Raw genomic sequence first — 7636 nt, forward strand, 5'->3', positions numbered from 1 at the left:
TCCACCTTTAGTAGCTCTGATCTCTGCCAGTCTGGCACACACAATGGTGGTTCTGGGAATACTGGCTCATACACTGTACTCCCTTCCTGGACAGTGCTTGAATTTGCATTGAAGTCATGGCCCAATGTCCAGTGGCAGGCAGGGACAGCAAGTGGGACCTCCGAGTCCCCTACAGCCCTTTCCTCCGTTCCACACTCCAGCCTTGACTGTTCCTGTGTTATCTGACCTATTGTGAGGGAGGAGGACTACTTCCCAGAGAATCCAATCCTATCCCTGGGCTTCTAGGCTCTTCTAGATATCCATCTTTCACTGCTTCTGGAGAACTATAGATTTGTCTTTTTTTTTCTTCCTTTAACTCTTTAAAGTATATAATGGTTTTGAGTAGGTTCAACTTCAAAAATTACAAAAGCATGGAGAGAAAAGTCTTTGGCCCACCTCTGTTCCTTGTCTGGGCACTTCTTCACTCCTTCCTCATCAGAGAGGATGGAGGTGTAGAGCCGGCTTTTCCAGATGTCTGCTGAGTGGTCTCAACTCCCATTTTCTCCACTGATTTGAGAGGATATTATAATGTCCTGTATGTTTGGATCTGTTTCTGGACTTTGTCTTCTGCTTCACTATCTATTTCTATGCCAATATCACTGAGAATGGAGGAGAGGCAGCAGCTCCTCAAGCCCAGGGGAAGGTGGGCTTCTCTTCCATGTTCTTTAGTTCTCCTTTCAGACTTGATGCTGGTATTACTACTAATATTCATAGTGAAGCCTGTAGTACATACATTTCTCCCCATTTGATGGATAAAGACAATGAGGAACAGAGAGGTTGAAGTTACTTGCTCAAGGTCACATAGCTAGCACGTAGAAGAGCACCAGGAGTCCTGAAACAGACAACTATCTATCATAATATCTGTCCTCTTTTTCAGGATATTATTATTTTAATAAATACTAATAACTACTGTTTATCGAGAGCTATCTCTAGGCCTTGTGCTGAGTACTTTGAATTCTGTGCATGTATGTAGTGTCTCATTTAGTTGGCTCTCCATAATAACTCCACAAGGTAAGTATGACCACCAGATTTACACAAATGGGAAATTGAGGCCCTGAAGGGTCATCTAAACTGCTAAAGGCCACCTGGCTAGTATGTGTTGCTCTGAAGACCTCTGTCTTTATAATTACGCTTTACTGAGTGTGGATCTTCACATTCATACTCAAGAATTCTTTCATATTCCTTCAATATTGCTTCCTTTGTCAGTCACCAGACCTCAGACAGTTACTAAAGGCATAGAGGCAGGGATGTACAGGCGTGTAGGGCTCCTTACAGCTCTCTTCTCTGAATTCCTGAGGTGAGTCCACTCAACATATTTTTGTACACACTTTGCTTTCTTAGGCTATGAAACTCTCTCAACACACAAACTCTTAGAGCAGGGTCTTCGTGTTCCAAGGCAATCAGTCAATGTGTTGATGTTGAGAAGAGGGATATAGAAGTCTACATTAGATTTAAAAAAAAAAAGAAAAAGGGAAGTCAGCTAATGGAGGATCTTAAAACCCCAACAGTGAAATTCAAACTTGTTGGCACAGGTAGTGGGGAGCCTCGGAAGGTTCTTGAGTGAAGAAATAAAACATAAAAAAATGGTCTTTAAGGGAAAGTAATGAGGGCTCATAAGCACCCAGTATAATCCCTGCACAGAAAGGAAAGAACCAGGAAAACTAAACCCAGTTAGCCTTCTCCGTAAAGGCCTCGATCTTCAGGACACTTTGCTTTGTCCATCTGATCTAAACACTATCATCTGAATATCCCAATACCCCCCTTATTTTCCTCTGTGGATCTTTGGGTCCTTGTGTCCTGAGTCTAGAAGGACAGGGCAAGGCTTTTTATTTTAGACTAGTCTCTTTATCACAAAGACTTGGAAGAACCTTGAGCGGACTACAGAACCCTTAACTCAGATGACTGTGTCCTTCATGGTCTCACTCTTGCCTTATCTCTCTGGCCATCATCTTCCATCTTTTTTTGCTATGCTTGCGTTCAAACTGAGCACTTTCAGTCTCCAGATGTGCCATGCCCCATTTGCTCCTGGAATGGTTTTTGCCCCTTCTTGTTTAACTTCTCCTCTTCCTGAAGGTTTGGCTGAGATGTCACCTCCTTATGAAAGCCTCTTTGGGGCCTCTAGGGTGGGTTGGGTGCTCCTTCTGTGTTTTCTGACTGCATCCTGGTGTTTCCCAGTCCTTTTTGCTGCCTCTGTGATGGTTGAATAGCTTACTTGTTCCCCTGGCTTCAGAGCTCCTAACAGGAGAGGGTCGCTTCTCAGTTTTCCCTAGCCTGGCACACAGCAGCTGTCCAGAAGATCTTGGCACATGAATAATAAAGGAACATTGCCATGGGCCAGCTGTCCCCATCTGTTGCACCAACTGACTACTTGGGGCTCTCAGCTCTATTAATCTCCTCCTTGTCATCCCAACAGGAAAACCTTTGCTCCCAACTAAGAAGCAAAGGAACTCTTTCTTTCCTAGGAAGAACTTTCCTTCTGGATTTCTGATCTCATGACCTCCTAAGTCCTGGCTTTCCCAAGAGATCCCATCTCCCCAGCACCACCAGCAGTACCCCTCACTGCCTCTTTTCTGTGGGCCAGAAAATCAAAATGCAATACTTCCACTGGCCATGTGACTTCCTAAAGATACCCGGCTACTCTGAAAAGACTCTCTCTTTGACCAAAGCTGAGTGAGGCTCCTCTGAGGCTTCCTCTTGACTAAGCCTTGAACTTGGACTATGTCCTTGGCTTGCTTAGTCCACTTTTAGCAAGAATCCCCCCATGCTTGGTGTCTGATCATCCTCAATATCTGATCAAATTCTTTATCCCCCACCTTTGATACCTAATCATCCCGGCCTGCCCTCAGCGAGAATCCCCCTCACCCTTGATGTTTTCCCTTAGTGCTCTTCCATCTACTGACCCCTATCCTGTCACTTTGCTACTAATCTTCACTTGACCTTGTATTTGGTGTTGAGCCCCATCTCTCTCCTACTCCAAAACCCCTTGCATTGGTCCCTCTTGAAAAAGTTGTCCTTACTGCCTTTAACAAGCATCATGAATCGTTTTCCTGAATAGCATCCTCACTCCCCATCCTGACCTTGTAAACCTCTGCTCTTGTGACTCTGTCTTCTCAGGCACTGAAAGTCACTTCTCCCTAGTGATCCCTGCCCTCATATCTCCTCCTCCTCCTCCTCCTAACAGCACCTCGGACTTTATTTACCTTCTATGTTAATTACTCCCTTCTTTAATCTCTGTGATTTTTTAAAAAAAGATTTATTCATGATAGACACAGAGAGAGCAGAGACACAGGCAGAGAGAGAAGCAGGCTCCATGCAAGGAGCCCAATGTGGGACTCGATCCCGGGTCTCCAGGATCACGCCCTGGGCTGAAGGGGTGCTAAACCATTGAGTCACCGGGACTGCCCAATCTCTGTGATTTCTCAGCATTTGTCTTTCCTTCTCTTCTATTTTCTCTCCAAGCTGGTACCTGTCCACCCATTTCTTAAATAGATTTTTTTTTTCAAATTTGTGTTTTTAACCCTTTGCTCCCCTTGTTCTTCACACAATGCCTTTCCAGTGAGTGACCCCCATGACCTCAAAATGGATAGTCTCAGGGTGGTTGGAGCCTCTTAGAAAATGCTCATGGGTTGTCTAGTAGTCCAAGCACAAGAGTATCAGCACTGCCCCCCACCCCCACACGAGGATCCTTCATCCCTTGGGATGGTAGGCCTGGCCTCAAGTATCTCTCAGAGCTCATCTGCATGAATGGAGGAGAGTCTGCTGATATGGCCCACAGTTGTGCTCTGAGCTCATCTACTACTTGCCTCACTCTGGACATCCTTCTGGCAGCTAGTTATAGTGACCACCACTTCCCATTGAAGACAAAGGCCCAAGGAACAGTGGAAGGAGCTGGCATTCCAGGTGCTCATGTTAGAGCTGGAAAAGTTAATGTCCTAGGAAGCCAAGGAGCAGGGGTTGCTATCCAAGGTGTGGGCCAGTCAAGGTGTCCTGGTGGTACAACTCTAAGTCTCTTTACCTATGCTGGATAATTATTTTTGTAGCTTCTATACCCTTATAGTGGCATCCAAGCCAGTTGTAAGCTGATTGTCCTAACAGTTCCTGTATATTTTGAAAATATACATATCATCATTATGTTGAAATACTTGGCATGAAAAATTTGATTGAATTTGAAATTTGCTTACATTATCACAAAAATGTCACTATTACTTGTCAATGAAGGAACAGTTACTAGATTTATTCCAACATAAGTTTTCACTGTAGATTTTTGAATGGTTATAAAAATGATTTAAAAATTTGTATTGCCTCCTTGTGTCAACAGATTTACTTGTTGATGGAGATCATCCAGAACTTGAAGAGATTATCATTAAAAAGTGTGATTGTAGAGTTACATGTAACAATTTCCAACCTGTTCCCCGCAAGAGAATGGGCAGAGGTTATGAAAAGTTTGTTCATTGATACAGATTCAAGTGTTTCACTGAAATACTTGAAAACATTTTATTTGGAAGTCTTACATAAGTTTAATATTTAATATCTTTCTGAAACTTTTGTATTTTATTGTTCCTGTATTGAGATAAACAAAGTATAGTGATTTTTTTTCCCCATTAAAGTCTAAATTTCCTTCAGTTTACTCCAGGGCATGATATAAATGCTGTCATTTTCTCTATGTTCTCACATAAAAAAAGTTGGGAGTTTTTATTTTTTATTTATTTATTTTTTTGTTGGGAGTTTTTAAAAACAACTTTATTGAGGTGTAATTTATATGTGAAACTGCTCACCCATTTTCAGTGCACAACTGATGATTTTTAGTTAATTTATTGAGTTGTGCAACTGTTGGCATCCGTTTTTAGAACATTTTACTCATCCTGATATGATGGGATGCTAGTTTTGAAGGGTGGTGAGCGGGACCAAAAGGCATTCCTTTGGGTCCTGAGCAGCCAGTGGGCAAGTGTGAAGGTGCTGATTCCCAGGAGAAGCACCCCCGAAGGAGGACAGAGAAGACCAAGGAAACAGCTGTTGCTCTAGGGATGAGGGGGGTAAGGGGTACTTTGGATTCTTCATGTGTGGACCTGCTGTCCCTGCTAGACTGTGAGCCCTGCCCCTGCCTCTCAGTCCCCGTAACTTAGCTCCGTCTCTGGCACAGAGAAGAGGCTCACAGTCAATGTTTTCCCCATGAGTAAGTGTGTTCCAGCTCTTTATCTTCCCCTCCAAGGTTGCTGGAACTGACCAGAGGCACACGGGGGAGCTTCCTTGGCAAATGACAGTGACCAGAGCCGAATCAAGCTGTCTCAGCAGGTGGGACAACAGAGAGAGTGCAGGCCCCGGGGCTGCAGCCCTGGCTTCTTATCTGGCTCTGCTTCTGACCCTTTGTTCCTCTCCACTGTCCGTTGCACCTTTCAGCTGTTCCATCTCCTTCCAGGCTGCCGGGTGACCACACTGTCCCAGTTGCCTTCCAGCTATAAAGCCCCATGATCGCGATGGTGCGTCCTTCCCCTGGTGTCTAGTGGAACTGCCTGTATTTGAAGGGGCCATTTCAGGGGAGCAAGGAGACCACTGCAGGGGCTCTAGCCCCTGCTCTGCCTGAGGACTCGGCGTGGCATTGCCTGAACTGCTGCAGCCCATCCCCAGATACCAGTGAAGGCAGCAAGCAGGAGAATTGCCTTTGCCCCCTCATGAAGCAGGTCTATTGGCAAGACGGCTTCTTTGGGCACAAGAAGAATGAGGAGATGTAAAGCAAGCACATCAAGCTGCTTTTGAGTGCACTTAATCGCTGCTCGGACCCGCAACCCCCTTTTGAAAAGCAGAGTTACCTTACTACTAGAGCTCCATTATTCTTTTTTTTTTTTTTTTTAATTTTTATTTATTTATGATAGTCACACACAGAGAGGGAGAGACACAGGCAGAGGGAGAAGCAGGCTTCATGCACCAGGAGCCCGACGTGGGATTCGATCCTGAGTCTCCAGGATCGCGCCCTGGGCCAAAGGCAGGCGCCAAACCGCTGCGCCACCCAGGGATCCCGAGCTCCATTATTCTTTATCACTAACTCTCAACTCCGCTCCATATTTCCCTTTGGTGTTCTCCTCCTCACTATAAACTCAGACTTACACCCCACATCACAGCTGTGATGCCATGGGAAAGCTTCCTGGTGGTGGCCTGAGCTGGCAAAGTGGCTGTAGCTATGACAGAGAATGCTTCCAGAACTGGTCTTGTTCTCAGGTGCCTCAAGTGGGTTTCTGGGTTGGGGTTGGAGCTGCTTCTTGACTCCCAGTTGAAGGAGTTTTAGAGTTTCTGGTGTCTTCTCCAGGCTCCCAACCCCTTGGCGTTGGGGCGGCAGAGGCAGCCCCAAGGGGAGACAGTCAGTGTCCCTTCCCCCAGGCCCCCAACTCCCTGGGCATTACCAGGACCAGTCTGGGCTTCCTGGGACTGATCAGACCTGACTCTGGTTTTCCTGTCTAATCATGTTGTTAATTAACATCACAAATCTTCGCAGCTGGTGGCTGCTTTTTGCATCTCATCCCCTCCTCCTCCTTTCTGTGCACCAATTAGTCTAAAAGCGGGGAACAAATCTTCAAGCATTGATTTGCCTTTGTAGTAATGATTATTTTGGGAACAATCCAACCCCTTCCAAGCAGATAAACTCCCCCCACACCCTGAGTTTGAACCGCATGCTTCCTTCCTCATAGATTTTTGGTTTTGCTAGGCCAGGACTGGAGAACCCAATTATTGAAGAGAATTATGCCACATTTGTCTCCTCTGGTTTTAAAAGACAAAAGGGATTGTGAGGAGAGAAGGGGAGAGCACACCTCCAGAGGATGTGGCTCATTTAAAGGTGTTGGCTAGTTTTTTCAAAAAGTCAGTTCCTTGAAGGTGGAAACCTAGTCTAGCCAAATGTCAAGTGGAGCAAGGTGAAAAAGCCTCCACTACCACCTTTCTGTTAATGAAGTGGTTCCTGCTTCAGACACTTCAGCTCCTGCTGGTGCATCAGGTCTTCAGGGGTCAGGGACCAGTGCGTGTCTGTGCCACGAGGACTGTGCACAGCCCCAGCCTGGAGAGGGATCTGGGGACAGAGGGGTGGGTGCCCCTCCAGTGGTCCAGGGACAGTCAGGCCTTGAACCCCGTGTCTCTGTCCTCCCTAGAGCACTTGCCAGTAGACCTCTATGGCAGTCCCCTAGAAAGGCAATAGGGTCACATGGCAAACGAAAAGAAGTATTTGGTCTTGTGCTCACTAGGCAGTGTTTACAAGAATAGATGGTGCATAGTGAGTTTGAGGGGATTTCATCTGTTGTGTCCTTTTACCTTCCCTGTACTCCCTTCCATCCATGCAGTATCCTCTCCTTTTTGCTCGTCCACTCTCACTCCCTCCCCAAACACACAGATATGTGACCTTAATCATTTCACTCTCATCCTGTTCTCTCCTGTGTGGGGTATTGTGAAGGCCTGGGCTCTGTGTGGGAGCAGTGTCAGCCAGGATGGGGATGAGGGCTGCAGAGCAAGCTATGCTTTACCATCCCCATCGTTTGTCATTTTTAAATTAAAAAAAAATTTATCTTTTTACTTCAGAGAGAGCAAGCAAGAAAGAATGAGAGCAAGAGGGAGCACA

The 7636-nt window shown here is 45.8% G+C and overlaps 1 long non-coding RNA gene across 1 annotated transcript in view; it reads left to right on the forward strand.

The window, feature by feature from the left end:
• Window positions 1–7631, forward strand: part of LOC119864392 — a 33940-nt gene extending 26309 nt beyond the window's left edge. The window contains exons 4-5 of the long non-coding RNA XR_005373805.1: window positions 5249–5331; window positions 7597–7631. This is a non-coding gene — a long non-coding RNA (uncharacterized LOC119864392). The remainder of the gene's footprint in view (window positions 1–5248; window positions 5332–7596) is intronic.
• Window positions 7632–7636: the final 5 nt, after the last annotated feature.

This window comes from Canis lupus, chromosome 19 (assembly GCF_011100685.1).
Source record: "Canis lupus familiaris isolate Mischka breed German Shepherd chromosome 19, alternate assembly UU_Cfam_GSD_1.0, whole genome shotgun sequence".
Taxonomy (NCBI): Eukaryota; Metazoa; Chordata; class Mammalia; order Carnivora; family Canidae; genus Canis; species Canis lupus.